This window comes from Hypomesus nipponensis, chromosome 14 (assembly GCF_054491055.1).
Source record: "Hypomesus nipponensis isolate SF chromosome 14, ASM5449105v1, whole genome shotgun sequence".
In the NCBI taxonomy this organism is placed as follows: domain Eukaryota; kingdom Metazoa; phylum Chordata; class Actinopteri; order Osmeriformes; family Osmeridae; genus Hypomesus; species Hypomesus nipponensis.
Genome location: NC_140374.1, coordinates 12,729,969 through 12,756,586, shown reverse-complemented (window position 1 = coordinate 12,756,586; position 26,618 = coordinate 12,729,969).

Here is a 26,618-nt window from a genome sequence, read left to right as displayed (position 1 = left end):
TGGATTCCAATTGGCTAACAAATGAATCCTGTTTGAAGGAACAGTTTATGGGTAAAAAAGAAAGATGACAAACAAGAAAAGAAAACGACAGAACGTATATTTAGCTATGGCGTGCATGAGCACAGGCCCCTGTAAGAATATCTGCTCCCCCGGTTCACACTAATGTGTTGTGAGCCGTCTTATTTTCCTATGCAAATCGGAATCAGTGGCAATTGGACGGCAGACAGGTGATGCTGAGGTTTCTGTCTGCTTCCATGAGGCTCCAGGTTGGGGCAGAGCAGCACATCTGAAGGGGTGTGGGGGTGTGGGGACGTGCGGACTTTGTGCTTCCTCAATCAATGCCGATGTTGTCACGTCTTTAGGCTGTGCTTCCACGCTCATCCACGTTCACTGGTAATGTTCATGGGACGGACCTCTTCTTGCCTCAGTTGGTGGTGCATGGGTTCAATTCCTTTTTCCTACCGAGGCAGAGTTTAGAAAGCGCGCATGGACAGGGGGATACCAGTTATGGGCAAGGGATGACAGCCTGTGGCTTCATTTTAGCTCGGTAATGAGGGCTGCAGTCTCCGCAGATGAGATAACAACCAGTGATGAGTGATGGGGGATGAGGCCTGTTGCACGTCTCCTGTTTACATTAGCCCCCGGCCTCCCCAGTGCTGCTGGCATTATTAGTCTCCTGTAGAAGGTCAGAGTAATGAAGCTTTTATAGCCGCCCTATGAAAAAATCACATCTGCTGAGGAACAAAGGGAAATAAACACAATCACAGAAGACGCATGCCCAAACGCCCCAACATGCTATACACTCTGTGGCCCCCCCTCTCTGTCTCTCTGTCTCTTTCTCTGTCCCTCTCCTAGTCTCTGTCGCCTTCCGTCTCTCCCGATATCTCCCCTGTCTCTCTCTGTATTTCTTTCTCCCCCATTAATCTCTCTCTCTCCTTCCTTCCTTCCTTCCTTCCTTCCTTCCTTCCTTCCTTCCTTCCTTCCTTCCTTCCTTCCTTCCTTCCTTCCTTCCTTCCTTCCTTCCTTCACTCCTTCCTTCCTTCCTTCACTCTTTCCTTCCTTCCTTCACTCCTTCCTTCCTTCCTTCCTTCCTTCCTTCCTTCCTTCCTTCCTTCCTTCCTTCCTTCACTCCTTCCTTCACTCCTTCCTTCCTTCCTTCCTTCCTTCCTTCCTTCCTTCCTTCCTTCCCTCCCTCTCCCCCTTCTCTCTCTCTCTCTCTCTCTCTCTCTCTCTCTCTCTCTCCCTCTCTCCGTCTTTCTTTCGGCGTGTCCTAATCCCCTGTTCAGTCGAAGGTGTTTTATCCTGTGCCTGTCAGCAGTTTGAGATGCCCAGCTCATAGCCATTCATGGCATTGTGTTGTACAATTACGCTGACAAATGCTTGAGTGATTTTCTTGGCGGTGTTTCATTAAAAAGTCCACTGTACAAGAAGGGAAAGAAATGGCTCGAGAATAAAAACAGAGTTTTTTGTACCGCGGGGCTTTTCTCATAAATATTGTAATTGTCCGGTGATAGAGAGAGTAAAGGGAGCCTGGGCTATTTCTAGTTTTCTAGTTAATACTGAAAGCCTTGGATTCCTCCTTCAAGCTAAGCCACAAAGATAATACGAGAGAGAATATCTAAAGACTATCTTTACCATTCACCATTCTGTTAAAACAAGGACTGGGGGGGAAAGAACACCACAGGACATACACTGATATGAGAGGCCATACCCCATGAGCTGAATTATACAAGAATGGAGCTTCATTCATCACCATCTAACAGTGCTTCCAGAACAAAGCCAAGTGTTTTTCTTTCTGTCTCTAGAACATTCTACTCTGGCTGGACAACGTGTTGAACAGTGAACAGGGATGAATCAACATGCTAGGGGTTTAAATTCCTGGAGGTGCTAGTGAGGCTTGGGAGGGCTGTCTCCTGGGTGTTGAATGGTCCTGTCTGGGTGATGAACCGAGGTGACGATGGCTGGGGTCCTGGAGATAACAGCCGGTGACAGGGAGCAGAGAGGGGGTCGACCTCGTCCTCAGCTCCTAACCAGACTTGATGTCTTTTGTTAACGGATACACCGCATGCCTGCGCATAGCTCACCGGTGCAGAGAGAGGCTGACCCTCTCGTCAGATCTGAACCATTCTTTATGTGTCAGGGCAGCGAGTCTCTATATTAGCGGGGCAGCGGAGGTGTTCCAGTCCAGCGCTCTGTGGAAACACACCCCCTCTCCGACCCGCGCGCACGCACACTAGCACACACACACAGTCACACACGTGTGCCAACACATGCACAGTCACACACACAAGTACACAAACACACAAATACACGCACTCACGGACACATAGTCACAGTGTGCAAGACAAAGTGATAATCTTATTGGATTTGAGAACAATGTTGTAGGATTTTCGTCTTTTTTCTCACAGTTGTGATTAATTACGATGCTTACTAATGTGGGCTTTGTAAATTAGCAGGGTCCCCACTCACAGTCCCAGGCAGTACATAATCTCTGCTAGCTAGCCAGCAAGCCAATATACTGAGGCAGCATACAGCTACACTCATAAAGGACATCTGCATAGACACGCCAAATTAAGAAAGAAAAGCTTTCTGGGTCCTTAGCCGGTGGAAGTGTAGCGGTAACAGCAGACATGTTAGCCACCATGCTAATTGGCTGTCTGAGAGGGTGACCTCGACTAAGACATGTTTCCTCCAAGTTATGACTGTCTCTTTGGTGAATTCAAACACTCCTTGCTCTGCAGGAGCATGAGGGAAGGTGTTTGGTCTGGCAGCAGCGAGGGAACTTCCAAATGAGATACTCTATCGTACACGTCACCCTGACCACCATTCAGTGTGTCTCCTCCCTCCAGCCGTCTGTCTTTCCACCTCTTTGAGTCATGTGACCATCGTCCCCTTTCGTGACTCTCCTACATGCGCCTCCAGAACTGTAGCTCCATCCATTTTTTTTCTCTCTCTCGTTTTTTCCAGGTCTTCCACTGCTTCACACCTTAATACTCGCTGTGGTTTCCTTCCGTGTGTCACTGAGATATGAGGGCTGACTCTTGTTGGTGCTGCCTCCGATTGACCCAGCGCGAAAGCGAAGTTCTCCTTCTCTGGGGCTGCGTGGTCCAACTTCCTCCAAATGGATGTGTGTGTCCCCATTTTAAAAATCACTCCATCTCTCCCCCCCCCCCCCCCGCCCCGTCCCTGTCTCCTCCCAGTCTTCTGGCGGTCCTTAGGGGACCGGTTGAAACTAGGACACATGAAAAATTAAAGCTTTTTCTGGGAAGTCCTCATCAGCATATGTCTCTATCTTTTCACCATCTTTCTTACTCACTTTCGGTCTTAGCTCTATCTCTTTATCTGTCTCTCTCTTTCTCTTTGTTTCACTCTTTGCCCTCCCCACTCTCTCCTGCTCTCTCCGCTCTCTCCGTCTCTCTCTCTCCCTCTCATCCCTTTACATTGTTTCTCTCTTGATTCTTCTTCTCGTTGTTAAGTGTTTGTCCCATTGCCAATATTTCACTCTCTGTTGAGGGTAGTCTCTCAGACTTCCTGGAAACAGACTTGTTACCGTCCTAATTTTTCCTGCTTCTTCTGTGCTCTCCTAGCCTGGCTTGGCAGGATGGTGTTCAGGAGTAGTGTTGAGTGTGAGCTGTGAGCAGGTCTGGACTTGAACTGAAAACCGGCCCAGGACTTTAAAACGCAGACCGGCCCATGACTGTGTATAAATATATATATATATATACAAAATTTGCATTTTGCCCCGACCGTTTGACTGGCCGTTCGGGAAATCTCCCGACTCTCCCGACGGCAAGTCCAACCCTGGCTGTGAGACAGCCAAATACCCCTTAGCCATGGTGCCGAAACGAGAGAAACTTCATTCATGCTGTCATGCTTTCATTCATGATTTATTAAAATATGAATAAATGCATTAATAATCAAATCAACTAATTCATTAACATACGTTAACATTCTGCCACCAGTCATAAACCCATTGGCTCATGTAGCGGTTGCCCAGTTCTCTGCCTATAACACACACAGACTGTCACAGACTGACACACACTGCCCTTAAGAATTAGGAACAACGTCTGACATGGATCTTGTAATCTCTTAGACATATATGGCACCAGAGTCTGTCTATAATTCCACCCCCTCATTGGCTTACTCTACATTATAATTTACTCATTTCTAAAGAGTGAATCAACTAATGAGCAAGTCAACATGTTGTTTATTACTTTGGTTGCCCTTAAAAATGTATAGATGCTATTGAACTTCTTTGCTGGGACAGTGTCTGTCAGTACCAGAACCAGAAACTCATAAAACCGCTTCCTGAAAGGTTCTGCAAGCTTTTAATTAGAACACTCCCCATTCCCCATCCACCCTTGTTCTCCTGGACGCTGATATTGCACGCTAACTTGTTATTTATCAGTTGGTTCTGAGAGGAAAAACCAGTCTGCTGCTGTGAGACTCGACGGCCCTCTTGGGAAATGAGAAAGAGATGAGAGGGAGAGGGAAGGAGAAAGATGAGGGAGAAAGATGGCCCATAAATGTGTTGTTAAAGGTAAACTGGGCGCACAGCCAGGACTTTAAAGCTCCACGTTAGAGTGATGCAGCATTAGATTGGGTAAACAGATGAGAAGACTTGAAGGCCAGTATCTGATGAGTCATGTAACTCTGGGCTCCTATGGACAGGACTGATTCCACTAGATTGTAGTGTGTCCTTCTGGAACAGAATGGCCTTCTGGTCCTTACTTGCATCTTGTGCTAGGGCTTGTGATTACTGTGATGTCCCGGTGTTCTGCACTTGAAACAAAGAACCAAAACTCTCTAGCTTAATAAGTTGTTGCTGTAAAACTTTTTGAACAAGATAGGAAAAGCCGTTTGTGTGTCGTTCCTCCTGTCAAACTCTCTCTCTCTCTCTCTCTCTCTCTCTCTCTCTCTCTCTCTCTCTCTCTCTCTCGCTCGCTCTCTCTCTTTCTCTCTCTCTCTCTCTCTCTCTCTCTCTCTCTCTCTCTCTCTCTCTCTCTCTCTCTCTCTCTCTCTCTCTCTCAACACATACGTAAAGTGTTTTACCCCCAGTGGCAGAGCGATCTCCCAAACACATTTTTAGTTGAGTGGTGTGTGTGTGATAGAGTGTGTGTGTGTGTCAAAGAGAGAGAGAGAGCCTCAGCTACATTTTGTTGATGATTCTGTCACTGCTGTAGGATCTTGGATGCATCCCAGAGTCCCGCTGGGCACAGGAAGAGAACGATATATCTCTGCTTTTGTCAAACACACACACACATACGCACACACACATCGAACACACACACCCACATTGTACACACACACACACATCGCACACACACACACACCCACATCGTACACACACATCGCACACACACCCACACCTTACACACACATCGCACACACACCCACATCGTACCCACACACACACATCACACACACACCCACATCGTACCCACACACACGCGCATACACACACAGAAAGATGCTGTGTGGCCTCCTCTCCTGTCTCTGGCCTTGGAGGGCTGTCTCGTCTGTGGTTGGAACAGTGTGTAACTAAGCACATCTTGTCAGACAGTCATGCTCTCTTCCCCTGGTCCAGTCCTCGCCTTCCCTTCATGGTCCGTTTGCTCCCTGTTCCTTGGAGACTGCTCGGAATCCAAGGGGCTCTGCAGGAGCGACACACACACTAACACACACACACAGTACACGTTCATCCACACACACCAATGGACACCCAAACATGCATGGACACGCACACACCGACACACGCACGCACACACGCACACACATCATAGCCCCGTGTGTCAGGATCAGTCCAAACTGGCAGAACTCTTCTGTGCACAGAGAGTTTTGGCAACCCGATCCGTGTCTATCAAACCACAGGCCGGTGTGAGAAATGACATCCCGGCACAGGATGTTGGCTCAGCTCCTGAATGTTCCTCTTCCTCATATTTGCTCCGGGGAGATGTCAGAATCCCAAAGTGATAATCAGGTGATTTACTAAAGCCACATGCAGGCACACCATTCATCTCTGTCAATTCTAAATGTCAGTTGTTCTACAAACACACAGACTGGCATAGGGGGGACACAGAGAACAAGGGGTGCAAGAGGAAGAGAAAGAGCGAGAGAAAGGGAGGGAGAGAGAAAGATGGAAAGAGAGGGAGAAGAAGAGAGGGAGATAAAGAGAGAGTGAGAGATAGAGAGGGGGGAGGGAGGGAGGGAGGGAGAAGGAGAGAGAGTCAAAGACATTGAGTCAGAGAGGTAAAGGAAGAATGACTGTCATGCTAATAAAGCTAAATTGAATTGAATTGAATGTGATTCATATGGAGAGAAAGAAAAGGGGAAAAAGAGAGACAAACACGACAAACACAGATCGAGCTTGTGGTCAACCTGATGCAGCCAGGCAAGGTAACCAACTAGAGTTCATCATGCCACCTCAGCAAGGACTGCGTAGTTATGCACAATTCCACTAAGTGTCCAACAGTCTGTTTTGCCATTAATGTAATAGGATGGTTCCAAGCTTACGCTAACGCTGGCTTAGTTTGTATTCCAGGTGCCTCTGCTACGCACATTAGCTTAACGGTGTCTGTGTCAACGCTCATCATTAGCAGAATTACACATTACCCCTGGGTGTGGGGGCCTTGGCGGTTGCTGTAGCGAGGGTTCTGGTGTCACGTTGAATAAATGTGACTAATGGTGCCACAGTCACAGTACACGGCGGGAGACATATTTGCGTTTGGCTCCCCGTGAGAAAATGACTGTCCAGGGATGGTTGGCCAGCAAGCAGGGCCATCGTGCTTGTTAACATACCCGTAATTAAGAGCTTGTGGCTTAGGACATGCTCACGTTCTGACATTACACACACACACACACACACACATAGACACACACACACACGGGCTGACATGAGCGTATTCTGTAGTAGACCGACAGGATAGATATTCAGCATGCATGCACACACAAAGACACTTGTACACACACATACTCTCTAGCTTAATTAGTGTGTGTGTGTGTGTGTGTGTGGGGGGGGGTTGTGGGGGGGCCAGAAGGACTGAAATGAGACATACAAGATGTCCTTTCTCATCCGTCTCAGGCTAGCTCAGTAGGAAGCCAGGATCTGTTTAAACGAAACTCCTCAGACGCCTCAGACACAAGGTCTCTCTTCCGTCCTGAGAGCTGCTAGTGTCTCAGCACTGCTGACCCAGGGAGAGGGAGAGGGAGAGGGAGAGGGAGAGGGAGAGAGACTAATTGGCAGAAAGGGGGAGAGAGAGGAAGAGACAGACGAGAGACCTTTAGCCCATCCCCAGTGTGAATGCTCTCAATAATTGAATCTTTGTGTTGACAACATATCATTGATTTGACGCTCTCAGTATTTAAAAGAAACACGTCAAGTCCATCTTGTAAGTGATTATTCATATTGTTCTTTCTCAGTGTTTGGGTTCTTGAAGGAGGTATTCTCTGTCCTAAAGAGATCAGTTAATTGGTTCAGGCTCATCATGGCCGCCAAGCAAACAAGCTTCAATCACAGCTCCTCTTGAAAGCCAATATCAGATATATTGAATGGAACTGAATTCATTGTCTGTGGCTAGTAGGAATAGTTGAGAGCATATAGCCTTTTGAGAGTCTCGTAAATGGCATCTGGAGAAACAAATGAGGTGAACTCCTCATATCTGAGAGTATCATGACAAGACACCTGGAAGATACCAGACATGAGAGTACTCAGCCATTCCAGGAAAACAGCTCTGGAAATTTCCAAAACCTTTCCTTAACTTTGGGGGTGTGTGTGAAACTAAATGCAGATTGGACTGTCTGTCTGTCTGTCTGTCTCATTGCCTGCCTGTCTGCCTGCTTATTTGTCTATCGACCTGCCTGCCTGCCTGCCTGCCTGCTTGCCTGCCTGCCTGTCTGTCTGTCTGTCTGTCTGTCTGTCTGTCTGTCAGTCTGTCTGTCTGTCTGCCTGCTTACCTGTCGGTCTGCCTGTATTTCTGCCTGCAAGGTTGTTTCCTGCAGCTTTCCTCATCGTTTTGCAAACTAGGTCACCTCCCTTTCATATCATTGATAAACACTGTATATACCACTGCCACCGCCAAGCTCTCTCCCTCTTCCCCTCCTCTCTCTCTCTCTCTCTCTCTCTCTCTCTCTCTCTCTCTCTCTCTCTCTCTCCCTTTCTCTCTCTCTCTCTCTCTCTCTCTCTCTCTCTCTCTCTCTCTCTCTCTCTCTCTCTCTCTCTCTCTCTCCCCTTTCTCTCTCTCTCTCGCTCTCTCTCTCTCTCTCTCTCTCTCTCTCTCTCTCGCTCTCTCTCCCGCTCTCTCTCTCTCTCTCTCTCTCTCTCTCTGTCTCTCTCTCTGTCTCTCTCTCTCTTGTCTACAGGACGGTGTGCTCTCACAGTTCAGTGCAAATGGCTGGGTTTCTTCGCAGACAGTTTCCCATCATCACCAGCAGATCGAGTGTTTGATTAGAACTGGAAAAATGACCTAGTTGAGGTAGCGAGTGATATGAGCTGGAGGTAGCCTGCAGTGTGGCAGTGTAGCTGTATGGCGTCCGAGGGGATGAATAGCAGTGTATAGCTGTGTAAGTAGCAGGGGGAGGCAGAACTTAGCCAGCATACTAATCACCCCCTCATCTCTGCTGTGCCCTCCCCTCTCCTCCCTCTCCCCCCTCCTCCCTCCCCCCTCCTCCAGGCCTCTACCTCAAACATCTTCTCTGAGCCTGTCTCCTCCACCTCCCACTCTCCACTTCACCTTTCTCCTTCCCCTCCCCCACCCGTCCTCTTCCACTAAAACTCGCCCTCTCTCCCACACCCCATCCTCTCCCTCCCCCCCACCCCGCTGTCTTTCTCATCCCCCCACCTCTCCCTCTCCAGCCTTCCTACCCCTCCTGCTGGCCCCCTCCTCTGTTTCTGGTCCCTTCCACCACCTTCGTCTTCATTCCCCTCCGTTCCTCTCCGGCCCCTCACCTCCCTCTTCCTGCAAAGAGCCATTGATCAAGCGAGCATCTCCAACACTGTTCGTCTCATCTGGCAGCCCGGGCTTTTTCTTCTCCCGCCGCTCCTCTCTCTTGATCTCTCCCTCCCTCCTTCTCTCTCTCCCTCCTTCCTCCACTCCCCCCTCCCAGCCTCCATTTCTCAGATGTGGACCCCCACTGTGTGCTGAGTGATAGCCTGACGTTACACACACACACACACACACACACACTCACTATCTCTCAATAACACACACACATGCATGCACATACACACTCTAATCTAGGCCCCCAACAGGGGTGTGAGTGATGGATCCCCTCTGAGTGGGGGTTCTGGGGACTGGCATGTCACCCAGGCCTTCTGGTGGCACGCCTCCCAGGGTTAGCACTCACTCTGTAGCTATGTCACAGCCTCGGAGCCTCCCTGACTCCCAGTCTCCCAGCCTCTTAACCTCCTAGCCTTCGTCTCCCAGCCTCTTAACCTCCTAGCCTTCGTCCCCCAGCCTCTCAACCTCCTAGCCTTCGTCTCCCAGCCTCTTAACCTCCTAGCCTTCCAGGCTTCCAGCCTGCCGACCTCCTGGCCTCAGCCTCCCAGTCTCCCAGCCTCCCAGCCACCTCGCTCCATCCCCCCGGCCTCCGAGTGTCTTGGTTTCACCGCGCCATGCGGACAGCAGGACGCCTCAACGAGGCGGTCTCCCTAATAGAGCTGTGCACGTATCGACAACGCTCAGCCTCAACCTTGTCTTTAACCTGGTCACCTGCGAGTCCCACATTGCAGGCTGAACATGGGTGACGGAACCCCTCCCCTCTCCTGTCCTCCAGCCAACGCAGCTGCCTTCACATGTCTGATCAACCCCTCGCTTACTAACTGCCTTACTGACCCACACACACACACACACACACACCCCTCCCTCGTGACCCATCTAATCCTTAATTACCATGTCTAATTAGGGCCTGACAGCAGAGGTCAGTCAACTAATTACAGAATCCCAGGATCAAAGAGAGCTGAGCACAGGGACAGACAAGCAGGAACCTTGGAGTCGTGATTAAAACACGAACAAGATCTCAAACCTTATCTCTCTGTCACTCGCACATACGTATGGACACACACACACACACACCCACACATACCCCAACGCACCCACACACAGGAAGTCTCCTGCTAGCCCCATAGATTTCTCCCATGATGCAACATGCCTTCAGGCTCGTCACTCTTGAGTGTCACATACCAGCCACGTTCCTCATCGATCTCCATCCTCTGGGCTGCTTAATCTATAGCTTTGGTTGCATCGTCTGTGCGTACGTGTGTACGTGTGTGGGCCCAACACGTGTGTGTGTGTGTTTGCTCGTGTGCCCATGTGTGTGTGTTCAGCGCCGGGTAGGGACTTGGATCGATAGGTGTTGAAGTATCTCGTTTTTTTACAGCAACATCAATACCCAGGATCAGTGTCTTAATCAGCAGTGTGGATCTGGCCTGGAGCCTCCAGCCCCTGAGGACCTCCATATGAAACCCTGTTGATGTCACAGCTGCCCCTTCCAACATGAACCAGACATATAGACACGGACATGCTGATAGACCTATCCGCTGGCAACAGTTGATTTCATAGATCCCTGGTGAGTTTTACGGCAGACTGCACTAAATGCATTATGTTCCATGAGGATTCTATCTAATGGCCGATCTACAGTACTGTAGATCAATTGATTACGGTTGTATTTTCATGCATATATCACATCTAATTTGCTCCCTTAAATCAGACATGCTTTACAATGGGACTTTGGATTTAAAGCTTTTACTGAGTTGCGCGAGGTAATCAATTGAGAGGATAGACTAGTAATTAAGCATCACAGAGTCCACTAATTGATATCCAGCCTTGTTCAAAGCCTGCCCTGACATAATTGGTGCTGTAGTCTCCTATTCTCTCATTGGTCTTCTGTCTGCACTGAGGCGGAACTTTGGTGCTGTTCTGACTGGGGATTGGTTGGTGGCGAGGGAACCTATTTTCCTCCTTCTGTTTCACCTGCTCCCCCGCTTTGAAATACCCCCACTATGTATCTCTCCTCCCCGTCTCTCTTTCTTCTGATACCTCCTTTTCTCTCCCATTTGGTGAAGTTCCTTACCCACCATTTTCTCGACCTTCATCTGTCCAACTCTCTCTCTGTTTCTATCCCTCTTTCTCTCTCCAGGAAGCAATATGCACTGTCAAATATAGAATACGTTCTAAACATTAATTGTCTCATGTATTCCGTTATCACCTGGAAATACCTGGGATGATTTCAATCAAGAGGAACAAATCAATTTATGTAAACACATCATCACGCCAGACTTATTATATAAGTTTATCAAGTATTTAAGTTTTAAGTATTTAAGTATTATTAATTAAGAGTTCTTTTGGGGTGCCTTCCGGGTGCTCTTTATTTCTCTTTAACGTATCAAGTTCATATTCATTCTAGTTGACTCATTGCTCTGCACATCCTGTCTAAAGCTGCTGAATACATATCACTCCTGAAAGGTGAAGGCCAGTGTGTTTGTGTGTGTGTGTCTGCGTTTGTGAGTATGCATGTGTATGAGTGCACATATGTGTCAGAGCTTGTGACTATGTGGGCATGTGCGTGTGTGTGTATGTGTGTCATCAGCAGAAGCGTCACATGTTGAATGCAGGTTTGATAAACAGGGATTCTGGGCAACCTTCAACACTGTCATGGCAGAGTCGTAATCCAATGCTGCCCCCTCTGCTTGAGACAAATAGCTTTCTAATCCTGTCCCCCTCTGTCCTTCTCCCTCTCTCCCTCCCTCTCTCTCCCTCTCTCCTCCCTCTCTCCTTCTCCCTCTCTCCTTCTCCCTCTCTCCTTCTCTCCTCCTCTTCTTGCTCTCCCACCTTCTACAATCCAGACACCCAACTCTCTCTGTCTCTGTCTCCCACTCTCCACCCTTTCCTCATTTCTTCTTGTTCTGTCCTTCTCTTTATCTCCCTCCGCTGGGTGGTTTTCTCATATTTGTAACAGGAGCAGCCTTTCTCAGTGGGGTTTGGTGTTGGCAGGAGGAATCTGGATGTCTGCTCTGTGCCACCTGTGTCAGCCGGTAATGCTCTCTCTGCCGCGCGTCACACACACTGAGTCACTAAGGCATTTACATCCCACCGCTGGGAGCTAAGGAGCTGTGTGTGTGTGTGTGAGAGAGTGTGTGTGTGCGGAATATATTGACAGACAAAGATATAGGGAGAGGGGTGCAATTGTGAATATGTGTATGTCACTACGGGTTTATTAATATATATATATCTATATATATATATAGATATATATATGTGTGTGTGAGTGTACTTGTGTGTCTAAGTCTGTCCTCAATTGACAGCGTGGCTCATCACCAGTGCCATAAAGATATTCATGACCAAATCTGTCCCTATGAATTTCAATGTGCCGCGTTATCAGAGGCAGCTGGTGACAGCGAACAGCTCCGATAGGGCTGAGATGCTTCCTAATCTCCGGCAGGACAATGACTTACACATTCACCTCCTAATCCAGCTCCATGACTCAATCCTGGCGCTCCGGCTCTCGGTGACGCACGCGGCTTATCAAGCGTTCCTATTCTTACCCGTGGCAACCTGGAGGTGGTCTACCACTGTGTCACATTTGATTCACTTCCCAGGGACGTCAGATGGAGGATTCAGATGGGCTGCCGTGGCCTTAGCCCCTCAAAGCACAGTCTGAAATGAGATCCCCAATGAGCCAGGTGGTGTCTATTGCTAGCTGATGTGGCGAAGGACTATTTTTTTCCGGCCACGTTCAAGTCTCCGTCCGCTCAAGCTCGAATGAAGCAGTCCCCTGGCCATGACTGACCATGAATGAATGAAGTCACTGAAATTGAATATCCAGATCTCAGTTGAGCACACGGCCGGTCGTGTTCTGAGTTCAAGTTTCACGTTGATTTGCTGGTGCATGACAAGGACTAGGACGGGAATGTCCTTGTGCAGCCCCTCCTCCTCTTGGCGAAATCCTGTCAAGTCTACAGGCCCAAAACAAGGTCCTTAATCCTGTGTGTAGTGGCAAACACTGTGAAATGAAGCTCCTACAATGTGTTAATACTCCTAGTTCTCATTTAAAGAGGGTCATGTCAGAAACATGCTGGCGAGGAGACAGAGACAAAAAACATTTTTATCTTTGTCTGCACTGTCCTGTCACTTTATAACACTGTATGGACCCAACTAGAAATGTCTGCAATTCGCTGAAGAAATCCAACTCAATGAGTTGTGCATACAAAGGCAATAGGACTAAGGCAATAGGCCTTGGATTAGTGAGCAGTACTGTCGGTGTCTGTGACCAGGCCACTGTGTGCATGTAGCAGGGCTTCCCTTGCTACACGAGTAAGGAAATGCACACACACACACACACACACACACACATATTTCCAAGCTTCCTCTCCCATTATGCTGCCGAATTGTGCAATGAAGTAATTATATAATGGTATCGCATCAGTGTGAATCAAGTCTGAGGCTGGGGCTGTGGTTAGGGATGTCACACGTGTGACATCATGTGAGAGTGAGTGGGAGACACCGTCTTCATCCAGTATTTAAGCACAGTCCCCACTGATTGCCTACCGGAGCTTTGGACACGGACTGCTGTGTGTTCATACTGTGCGGGGCAGTCTTAAGTATTTCAGTGCGAGTGTGTGTGTGTGTGTGTGCCACGCGCTCCACAGGGTGTGTGTGTGCCACACGCTCTGCAGGGTGTGTGTGTGTGTGCCACGTGCTCTACAGGGGGTGTGTGTGTGCCACATGCTCGACAGGGTGTGTGTGGCACCATATGCAGACGGGTGAGTCATGCTCCGGGAGTCTTAGCGGTGCCGTGCTCTCCAAAGCCTGAGTGTGTGAGCAGTGGCAGGATGACATGTTTGTGCCGTCGTGTTCTCTAAGCTGTTGCATGGGTGTGTCGCAGAGCGCCGGCGGAGCCCGCCGAGGACGCCTTCCAGTCGCTCAGAGTTAAGACACAGAGCCGAGAGCTCAAACATTCCAGAAGTTCCCACAGAGACACCCAACCAGAGAGGCAGGGTTAGCTGCAGAGCTACACATGGAGAAACGCAAACAGTGTTACATGCACTGGAAAAGCCTTCAGCCTGGCCACTCTGGAGAGATGCAGAGAGGGGAAAACTGAGCAGAGAGTGCCCCCAGGACAAGGCTGGAACAAAGACCAGTCTGGCTTGAAGAGGCCTGGCTCTCTGGTCCCTGCTTCACACGCCAACACCCCCACTGCCCCGCCCTGACTGAAGGCACCAAAAAACAGTGGTCGGACCAAAAAGTGACCCTATTATAATTTGTGCATTGCTAATCAATTTGGGCCATTCACTGTCCGTCTGAAGCTGAATGGACTAGTTTGCGCTTCCTGTCCTGTGTGTGTCTGTGTGTGTCTGTGTGTGTGTGTGTGTCGGTAAATGGCCTATGGAGAGGAGCTGAGTGATTACCGTGTGGAACACTGTAACAAGCTCTTAGCCTGCTGAACGAGGCCAAGGCTACAGACCCAACAGGGAGGGACTCATCACCGGAGCCAGGGGCTGATAAAGTAGCACAACAACTCAATCACTCTCCGGTCAGGGTTTAACGAGAGACAAAGCTCGCTGCGACACATGCTATGCATCTCATTATAGCGGGGAACGCAGGGACGCAGGGACGGAGGGGCGGGGGGGGGGGCTTGTGAGTGTGTGTGTGTGGGGGAGGGTTAGGCAGGGGGGGGGGTGGTAAACATACCTCACCGCCTTCAGGCCAGAGTCAACTTCAGGGTAATGACACGGTAGGGGAAAATCGTCATTTTCGGGGACAGAAATAGAGCAAATGTCGCGCACGCGTGCCCATGCACGTGCATGCTATCACGCCTGCACACACGCACACAAACACACACACACACACACACACACACACACACACACTGTAATAGCCACATGCTGTGTTTACAGCCGACAGCCACAAGGTCAAGCTGGTGAATCAAAGCGTCGGCCCTCCAGACTGCCGTCCCCCCTGGGAGATGAAAGGCTGTGAGAAGCAGCACGCCACCCAGCCCACGCTTTTCCCTCGGCCCAGCGACCAGGCCCCTCCGCTGGGGGCTCACTGCAGGAAAGACTCCCCTGGGCTGGAGCTCCTCTGGAGCCACACACTCAGCAGCAGCGGATCAAAGCCTGGCGGAGAAAATAGATCAGATTAATGAAGCCAAGCTGTTCAGACAGCTTAGACACAGGCATGGCAAGCCTGGAGAGGAGCACCGCGTTGGAATGTTGCGTTATAAATCCTCAGTTGCTGAATAATGCGGAATCCTAACTGTTAGATAAAGTTGTTAGGGGGGGAAAAATGCTGAAAATGTATTCCTGCACTAACACAATTAATGAAAGATCTCCGCACAAGTCGAGAGACAGTGAGAGACGGAAGAAGAGAAAGTGTTCAGTTTGGTTTATAAATCACAATTAAGTGCATCTTGCTCGTGGATCTGTGTGGGGATGCAATTATGCCGTACAGTATACAGTATGCAATGCTTACGTCACGAGACAGGAGTCCAAGAAACCAAGCCACTCGAAAAGACCATGGAATATGCAAAGTCGAACTGCTGTAGGACATCATTGTCACAGTTTGGCTGATTTCAAAGACAGCCTGGAATCCCTGATTTCATATGTAAATCCCACCGTGCAGTATCAGGAATGTGTGAAGGACATCCATTCTCCTTGCATCAGACCCACTGGTTTTATGGCAATCCACCAAGATGATCATGTAATATCGGCCAAGCATTACAAAAACATCTAGAACTGTCCAAGATACAATACTTCCTCGTGAACAGAGCCCAGCTCCTTCCCTAAAACGCCCCCCATCTCTCTCTCTCTCCTTCTCTCTCTCTCGCTCTCAAAGACAGGCCCGCTGAGACTGGTGAGAGATGTCACCCATTTAGAACTACAAATACCACGCTCCGGCATTAGCCCAGAATCCCCCCCCCCCCCCCCAGCCCATCCCTAGCGTGGCGAGCCTCATCTCCTCCAGGTGGATGAAGCGACCCGATGGAGATTCGCCAGCGTGACTGACAGGTGAAACGGTGTGGAACCGTGGATCAGTTTGCTGCGGGGAGAGAGAGAGAGACCTTCAGAAGGACGGATTTGTCAAGCGTTCTTCGGACCCGCATGCAGATGGATAGGAGTCTGTCTCATTACAAATAATTGTCCTTGAAACTTATGGCCGTAGCCTCCTGAGTGATACCTCCCTCTCTCGCTGCTGCTAATTGAAGTTGACCACGATGAATCACAGCCAGGGGATTGTGTGCCATCGACGGCCAAGCACAAGATTAAGCCGCTATCTCGAGCATCGGAAGAAACCAAGATTTACGGTCGAAAATAACACAGTCAGGGACCGCATAAGTCACAGTAACTGGACCTGTGGGTGTGTGTGTGTGTGTCTGAATGTGGGTTGACGGGGTGTGTGCATGCCTCTGTGGTTGTGCGCCTGTGTGCACGTGTGTGTACCTATGCCTGTGTGTGTGTGTGTGTGTGTGTGCTTGAGCATGCGTGTGTGTCCCTAGATTTGCATGGATCCAAGTCATTTTGATGGCCAGTAAAGGATTATTCTGCCCTAAGGTCAACTGTGAAATCATGATGGTATTATTGCATGGTTTCGCAGCTGTATTACACAGTGTGACAAGGCTGCTCCCCCCCCCCTCAAAAAAAAAAAAAAAAAAAAAACACACCGCTGACCTGGTTCTGTTGAAAGGTCTACCCAGAGAATATCAGGAGAAAACAACACAATACAACACAGGGTACTGTAAGTACAATGTGAACGCTTCAGAGATGACTGTAACCGCGGTTTCTGCAGCGAGCCTGATTGGAATCCATTCAGTTTACGTGAAACTGGGGCTAATTAGCACCCATGGTAATTAGCACAGTCGTTAAGAGCCTCATAATCAACTTCTCTCCTTCACACGTTTGACTCCCCGGGGTCCAGAGTTCTGTCTGTGCCTCTCGCTCTCCCCGGCAGGCATGCTGCACACACACACACACACACACACACACAGCTCAGCAAACATCAACACACAGCTCAACACACAACTAACCACACCCACACACACACACTTAGACCTGCAGAGCCAGATCCATAGTCTGGTATGTGTGTATGTGTGTGCGTGTGTGTGTTAGGCAGCTTGTTGGCAAGGTAAAAGCTGAACCATCGTCTGTCGCAGTAAATGCTTCCATGGAGAAGATGGGAAGAGAGAATCGCTGTCCATGGTGCTGAAAGTGCTTGGCTGCCCGGGGTACTGAAGGGACAGCTAAACTCTCTCTCACTGTCCTTCCTCCCCTCACACATTCAGTCTCCACCCCTTCATACAGGAGCAGATGCAATAACACATGACAATAAGCAGGGGGATACTCAGTCCTCCAGTGACATAGACCCTCCCACCCCGGCACACTAATAACCTATCAGGTTCTCATCCACGGGCATGCCCCCCTCCTTTTTTTAGAGGGCATTGGCTGTCCAGAGAGCATGGGAGGGGCTGGTGATGGAAAGCAGGTGTCAGTCTGCCATGAGGAATGTAGATGAGGAATAGACACAGGGGTGAAGCATGTGATTCTTTGCACAGGCATTGTTCCTTTCCAGAGTGCTGTCCAGACCCATGAAGCTTGGTGGATGTGGTGATAGGGTTTGAACAGTTGCTTGAGCTCTTGGCAAGACTGTTGATGTGTTTGGCTACATGAGCGCTAATGTGTTGGCATGGGTTTCCCCTCGTCAAATCATTGGCAAACACACAGCAACACACACACACACATGGACATGCGCACGCACACACACGTTGAAAACATACAACACAGGAAAGACACACACACATGCACACACACGCACAAACACACAACTCGTGATTCTGTGAGTGGCAGATGACCGAATCACGGGTCTCACAGGCTGCTGTCACACCTGTTGTTTATGCCACTTTGGATAGAACCCAGTAGAATGAGTCTTATTTTTGTGTTTCGGAGTGACTGTCTGTTTGTTTGTGTGTGTCTGTGTTTGTGTGTGTGTCTGTCTGTGCTCACATACAGTTGAGTGAGTGTGTGCCTGCTTGGTGCGTTCCTGCGTCCAAACACCCTGTGTGTGTCCGTGTTAAGGTGTGGATGCTTCCTGTTCATGCACGTGCATGTGCGCGTGCGCCCCTTATGTGTGTTCATTTGCGTGTGTTGATGTGTGATGCATGTTGTAAAAGTGCATGACTAATTGTTTTGCAACGCCAGACGCTGGGCAAGCTGAGTGAGATGCATGTGGTGAAATGTGTGAAGAACAAAATCTACAATGTGCGAAATGTGTCTGCCAGAATGTGCTTTCGCAAGCTCTCTCTCTCTCTCTCTCTCTCTCTCTCTCTCTCTCTCGCATAGTTTACATATAGGCTGACTGACTATAAGGTTGTTTCTATGTTTAGGTTTGACTAAGCGTCTCTGAGAAATGCTACTTTTTAAAAAGCCCATCAGAGATCCGATCACCGAAAAAGATCTATTTTTCCCTTCTCCCTTCCTGTCTCTCTCGGTCTAACTCACCCTCTTTCCCCCTCCCTCTCTCTCTCTTTCTCTCTCTCCCCCCCCCCTCTCTCCACTCCCCAGGTGATGCAGCAAGCGTTGCCTGGATACCGAACCTGGCACTAGACTGTCCAATACCTGCCCTCAATAGAAGGTGTCTCGGTTTTCCAAAGGAGCTGTATCGACTAAAAATGGGTCAGTTTACGTGTGTGAGCTTTCGCCAGTGTGTGCCATCCAGTGTGTGAAGGTTTGAGTGTGTACCGTATGTCTATAAGCCAGTGTTATGATTTTACAATAATCCCAGCACCAAAGAACACCGTCTCACTACACACGATATCACACAGGTAAACTGATTGAATCCTACAACCTTTCGTCCATGTGTTTGTGTGTACAGTATGTGGCAGTGGCAGTGCATTGCTGTGTTGTTCCCTGTCTGGTGCCCCTCTGCCTAGCGTTCCACATGGGCTGTTCCACCCAGCTCTTCCCTGGCTGGCTGGGACACACCAGCCCATTTGTTTGCATGAGGAACCTGCCAGTAGGGCTGTGTGACCGTGTCTTTGCTCTAACTACAACAGCAACACACACCCGCACACACACACACACACACACACAGCAACTGCTACGACACCAGATACGCATATATCGACAGGGCTGGGCCAAAGAGCCACTTCATAGTCAGCCCTCGTGATAATGATGACACTCCATCACTGCCAGGAAGGAGAAACCGCAGCTAGGCACAAACACACACACACACACACAGGCACGCACACGCACACACATACCGTGAGACACACATTACAGTAAGAAAGCCACACAAACACACACAGAGGAAAAACACACTGTAAAATAACAAAATGTATAACTGACAGGCTGCAGAAGATGTTGCTGAAACAGAGCCCACAGATACACAATTGACTCGATACACCGTGCTGTACTGACTGGGCTTTTGTTTCGCAACTTTTGTGCGCGTGTGTATTTGGCTTTCTTTGAATCGGTGTGCGTATGTGCGTCTGTTCTGGGCGGGTCTCTGCTTGAGTGACTGGTAGTGTGTTTGCATTTGAGGGAGTTTGTGTGTGTGTGCTCAGCTTGTAGTTTGACTGACATGCCAGTAAATTAATCTCAGACCAAGACAGCTATGAGCTTTCTTCCATCTCCCAATTCATCTCAAAGAAAGAGAGAGAGAGATAAAGAGAGAGAGAATGGCAGAGAAAGGAAGAGTGAGAGAAAGAGAGAACGGGAGAGAGAGAGAATGGGAGAGAGAGGAAGAGAGAGAAAGCGGGAAAGGGAGAATGACAGAGAGAGAAAGAGAGCGAGAGAGAGATAGAGAGAGAGAGAAAATTCGAAATTATAGAGACAAAAAGACAAAAACACATTCTTCTTGTTACCATAACCATATATCTGTATTGATTATGACGAGAGAATAGGATGAATCGGGCTCAGTCCTTCTTGTCCTGGTGCCTGAATGAAAGCGTGTGGAGGCAGCCCCGAAAAGACTGCCTCCACAGCAGCCTTTAAATCATAACATGGGAGATATGATGCAAATGACTAAGTGGTGCATTGCAGACCGTTCTATAAATCTATTACTGTAACAGGTTTCCTCCAACACGCTGCCAAAGATATGCAGCGCAAATACACACACACACACACACATACACACACACACACACTAAACACACACAGGTCCATACAAAAGGGAAGAGGAACAGTTCCTCGCGGCGGGTCTGTTTTGAGGTCTGAGTGAGGCAGCGGGTGACACAAGCCCTGGGTTTTCTCTTCCCCTCTCATTTACTAAATGGGGTGAGTGACTGCTCTCAATACACACCCACACACACACACACACACACACACACACTGCATGAGCAATGGCACACTCACACATGCGAACACATGCACTCATGCACGCATGCGCATATACACACGCACACCAGTACTTGCATGCATGCACTCACACGATAACAAACGCACACATGCACACGCACACACACACAGACACACACACAGACACACGTACACCCACCCCCTCACACACTTTCGCAAACATTGTTTGGAAATTGCAAAACATCAGTGTAGAAACCAATTATGTAAGTGATCTCCAACCAGGCCCACGGTTTAGTAGTAGGACAAGCACAGACAAACACACAGACAAATGCACCCACGAATGTTTAAACACACTTGCGACCTCCGTCACACGAGTGACCTTGTGGAATAAGAGAGACCGAGAGAGAAGGCTCCTATAGGTACACGAGCGCTCTCACACTCATACAGACACTTCCACTCATCCGCAGTCACTTGCATGTCTCGCCCACAGCCCTTCTGGGCTTGTCTCCATGGTAACGACAGCAGTGATGGTGTCCTTGGCAGAGATGGAGGGATGAGAGGAAAAGACTGAGGGGGGGGGGGGGAGACATGGAGAGAGAAACAAAGAAAGATGGACAGAGGGACAGCAACGGAGAGTGCAGGGCGAGCGAGAGGGATGGAGATGGAAAGCGAGATAGGGATGAGAGAGAGAGAGAGAGAGAGAGAGCAGGGAGAAAGATAACCTGTTGCATCCAGAGGAGTTATGCTCCCTTCCCTTTCAGCGATGGGGCAAGAGGTGTCAGGGAAGAGGACAAACAGACAGACAAGCACACATCATTTGAGGCAGCTGGAGTCATCAACTTTATCATCATCACCATCATCATCATCATCATCATCACCACCATCATCATCATCATCATCATCATCATCGCAGACAACTGCGTGACTGATGTCAGGCTGGTTTAATGGTGTGCACGTGCGTGTGCGTGCGTGTGTGTCTCTGTCAGAGTTGTCCTTTGCAAGACAGGGAACAACTACGTACTGTAGATAGCAGATGGGGTTGATTCGAGAGAGAGAGAGGGCTTGTCTGGAGCTACATTTGACATATGACACACACACACACATACACGCACACACAGGCACACAAACACACACACACACACTTACTGCAGGGTGACGCATCCTTGCCCTCGTTTTCCTCAGTAAGTAGAGGAGGAAAGGGGGGAGAGGAGGGAAAAGGTACGACAGGAGGAGAACAGGAGCGAGGAGGGCTGTGGGGTTCACGCAGGGTTCACCGAGGAGAACAACAATGTCAACGAAGGCTGCGGTAATTATGCAAATACGGTGTGAATATGTAATAGCACCCAGCTGCAAGCCACCTCCTGAACACAGATGTAGCAAACCAGACTAAAGCAACAGAGTGGAAAGACTAGACAAATTGATGGATGGGTGGGTGGATGGATGGAGGGAGGTCAGGGAGGGACTGGAGGGAGGGAGGGAGGGAATGGAGGGAGGGAGGGACTGGAGGGAGGGAGGGAGGGACTGGAGGGAGGGAGGGAGGGACTGGAGGGAGGGAGGGAGGGACTGGAGGGAGGGAGGGAGGGCTGGAGGGAGGGGCTGGAGCAAGGGAGGTTTCTTGGCCCATCCAACATGCCTGACTGACCACTCTGGGTCCCCCCCCCCCTCTGGTCCATGCAGCAGAGGGTCCAGCTCCCACCACGCCGCTCCTCTCCTCGTCTCTCTGTTCCTCACGGCGGCGGCAGGAAAGACACCGTCAGCTCCCACGACGCGCTCGCCTCGCTCTCTCTCCTTGCCCCCCACACGTCAGCCCACAACAGAGTGACTCTGCTGGAGTGGGGGGGGGGGGCAGGAGAAAGGCAGGCCTGACGATAAGACGAGGACGGTTGCCGAGAGACGGCTTGACTCGACGAGAGGACGGGAGGATGAGCCGAGGCCTTGGAGAACACTTTGTTTTGTGTTAACGAATAGAGACAGATAGAGTCGAGTGGGCCGACACACAAATCAATCCACCTTTATTTGCTCGTGAGTTCTGTGTATGTACGTCTTGATTTTTGCGGGTGGTTTGTGTGTGTTCCAAAATGTCCTTGTCAGCCCAGTAGAGTTGTCCAGAAGGCAGGGGATGCCTGTCAGTTATCGCCAAAGGCAAAGAGAAGTCTGGGAAGGGAGGAATAGGAATAACGGGTCATGTAACCAGGAGATGTGTTCATACTCTACTAATTAAAGCTGCTGTGTTATGTGTGAGCTTTCGTGTGTGTGTGTGTGTATGTATGTGTGTGAGTGTATGTGTGTAGTTTACTTCATCCAAATGCCTGTAGGGTTCCCCCACTCTCCTATAGTAATACCAGGAAAAAGCATATGTCCTATAAAAATTAAGAAATCAAACTTTCATCAGAACACACATCCAGTTGGCTGCTGATGGAGTCACCATGGTCATCAATATTCATGTCAACACACACACACACACACACACACACACACACGCACACACAGAGAGAAGCACCTTTCTCTCATAGATACTATTCATACAGCCGGCATACCATTGAATAAGCAAATAAAAAGGAAGGAGAAAGAAGGATTGAGCGGACTGAGACATATTTAACCCACACTGCAGTCAGTTAAGGTGCAAGACTCACTGTTCGTTTCCCGGCCCGTGAATGTTGCTATATTCCAGTGAAACATTGCGAGGGCCACAGACAGATGGAGCAATATATCTGCAGGTATTAAAGTCATACCGCATCGGTAACTGGAAAAGTTTAGGGATGGGTCTGCCCTTATCAGATTCCCTGTCACATGCACGTGGAACCCCCCCCCCCCCTCCTTGACCCTGACAGATGGATCTCCTAAACACGTCTCTTTCACTGCTCTCATCCTGCTTATTCCTTCATTTTATGAATCATACAGACAAGGTTATCAGCCCCATATTTCCCAAACTGGCACGTCTAGGATTTTTTTTATGTCTTGTCAAGTGATCGCCAGTGTGTTAATGTAGGCTCTGCCCAGAATTGCGTATAAGTTTAGAGGATAGAGCACTGCAGACTGTAAATCTACTCAGCGCTCTACACCTCCCCTGACAGCACAGAACATAGACCTGTTATACAGTATCACTGAGGCATTGTGATTATCTCCCCATTGGAAATGGAATTCTCTCTTCTGCGGCATTGGCGTAAATAACACAGACAGGGTGGAAGCTCACCCTGTCTGAAGTTATTTCTGTTCTGCCGTTAATATTTCTATGGGCTAAATACTGTAACTCTCTCCTTCTCTGACTCTATATCTGTCACTCTCACTTTCTGTCTTTCTCTCTAGCTCTCTCTCTGTCTGTTGATATATCTTTCTCTATCGTGCTCACTCTACCCCTCTCTCCCTCTCTCCCTCACCCATTCTCTGTACATCTCTCTCCCCTTTTTCTCCATGCCTCCCTCCTCTCTCCCTCTCCCTCTAAAGCGCATTAGATTCACATCACTTTCAGCCTGCTCGAATAGCTCGCGCATACTAAACCCTGCAGTTCAAAGAGCTGTCAACACTTCATACACACACGCGCACACACAAGCGCGCGCACACACACACACACACACACATACTTTTTCTTTGCAAAAGACTGCTCTAAAATCGGAATCTTCAACGGCTGTGAGGCATTGGGAAGGGGTGTCGGCTGAAAGACATACCATGCCTTGAGCAGAAAACAAGTCAATGTTTGTTCAGCCAGTACGTTTTTTACATCTTTTTTTTTTTGTATGCAGGAAGTGTGTGTGGCTAGAATGTGTGAGTATACATGTATGCGTGTCTGTGTGTGTGAGTGTGTACTGGCGTTTGTTGCGGTGTCATCACTGAAGGGCAGTGTGCAGGCTGTAGATACCAGAATTGAGGGGCCAGTGTTCAGGGCGTACATCCCGGAATTGAGGGCCAGTGTTCAGGCAGCAAGCTAGCAGCTCATGGATGTGACGCCCAACTTCATTGGATCCAAACCCCCAGGAAAAGCTGCCGCTGGAGGCTGAAAGCAGACAGCCGAGGTTCGGGAGATGTTGCATCTCCGTCATGGCGACTCCCTCCGCGCTCTCTTCTGTTTCCACCCCCACTCTCCTCTCATGCCGGCTCTCACCGGCCGTGTGGACGAGGGTCGACCCCCACAGCCGACCCCCCGCTCGAAGACACGTTTGACACCATGGTGCACCCTGGTCCCACAAGGCCTGCCGTCCGCGAGACCTCCATTACAAAGAAGGGAAGGCAAACTCGCTCCTCACGCTGGCGTTGACAGAACGCACTCGACTCGAAATGTACGAAAAAATATATCCCCGGTTAACACACGGCCACGCTCCGTGCTTCCATTCGGCCCTGCACAGAGCAGGGATAAGAAAACCCTCTCTGCTTCACCGCTTTGAGAATGGGTTCCTACATCGCAGCAGGCATCCCCTTTTTCTCAATCAGAAATTACACCCTCTGTAATTACAGTTCCCTAATTAAAAAAAAAAGAGCAGGGGAGGGGAAAAAAGAGCAAAGTCGCAATCCTGTGACATTTCCTCCACGAGAAAAATGGTATTCCATATTTAGAGAAAATGTGTCAGGATAATGGATCAGATTAGAGGGAATGTCACAAGCCCTGCTGTTGGCATTCTAGGACAGATTGCATGCCTGTTACAGTCCCTAAAATAGACACAGTCTATACGTTATTACATTTGTGTAAGTTATCTTAGACGGCCTGTGGTCATCTCTCCAACGCCTTACGCCGATTCTGCGAATGCTGATGGATCCTCTCTGAGATGGTGTGAACTCGTCCATGAATCCGTGGCTTTTTTCCAGAGGTCCCCAGTATTGTGTTTCATGTTTCATGTCGTTACGGTAATAGCGCACATTGCACACCAGTGTTAATCGTCTGGAGACAGAGCGGGAGCCATTTTGTGTCAGGATGTTCCCAGCATGCCCTGCAGCCTGCGATGTTCCAAAGGGATCCCCCCCCCTCGAGCCATCGTCAGGTCACGGTGTCAGCCGCAAAGGGTTCTGGGATTGCTAGGTTTGCTGCCACTGAAACACCATTGCGGTGAAACAGAAAAAGAGGACAATTAATGAATGATCCCATTCGAAACAAAGGCAGCCCCAAAGTCGATTTCATGGCAATCGTATCCCCAAAGAACTGGCATCCTCAACAGCTCTTTAGAAGAGCTTTCCCTATAAGCTCTGACTGCAACACACACACACACACACACACACATGCACAAAGACACACTCACACCTGCACACAAACAAACAAATAAACAAACACTGTGCCGTAAACGGCATGCACTCACATCCACACACACATGCACAAAGACACATGCACAACTATGCACATTCAAACAAATACTACGTATACACCGCATACACTCACACACACTTTAAACACTGCTGGACAAATGTGTTTCTAATGTTACTAACGATTTCCCATTCAGTTTGATGCGTTTCATGCAGTTTTCCCTAGATTGAGAACCAAATATTCAACCACTTTGGTACCATATCATGCCTGATGGATTCTGAGTCTGTCAGTAACAGTTCAGATCACCACACGGTTACAGTAAACCAACAGTTGAATGTTGTGTTGCGGAGGTCGTTTGTGTGTGAGGATGTGTGTGTTCTCTGGCCTGATCAGATGATGTGCATACTGATGTGACAGTGCTGATTCATTCTGGAGACTGACTGGGAGCGGAGGACACACACAAACACACACACACACACCCAAACACACACACACATGCACACTAAAGTAGCTAAAGTGACAATTCTGACTACTATGTACTTTGAGCCTTTTAGCCTTTTATACATTTGAGCCTCGATAGTAATTGGCTCATAGCGGGGCATAATCCTCACACATAATGCAAGGCATTCCTTCACCTTCCTGGTTTGGATCGTTTGGATCAATGATTATGCTTGGTTCTGGCCCTTAATGCTGGTCCAATTCTGTAGACTTCATGTCCTCTTCCTAGTACAGGAATTCTTCTTCCCTATTTCCATACTGCCTGTGTGTGTTTTGTGTCCACAGGCAACAAAGAAAGCCAACAGGCAGTGCTGGAAGCCATGCCCAATCCTTTAATCCAACCTTGAAAAAAAAATATATGGACATTGACCTTGAAAAACACCAGCTTTACAACATTCCCTGACAGACTTTGTGTGTGTGTGTGTGTGTGTGTGTGCGTGTGTGTGCGCGTGTGTGTATGCGTGTGTGTGTGTTGGAGATAGAAATAAGAAAAAAGAGCAGGACAGAGAGAGAGAGAGATGGGAAAGACAGATGAACATTTTTGAAATGTGGTATAAGAGAGAAGGAAAGATAGAGAGAGAGAAGGGAGAGGAGAGATAAAGATTTGTGAGG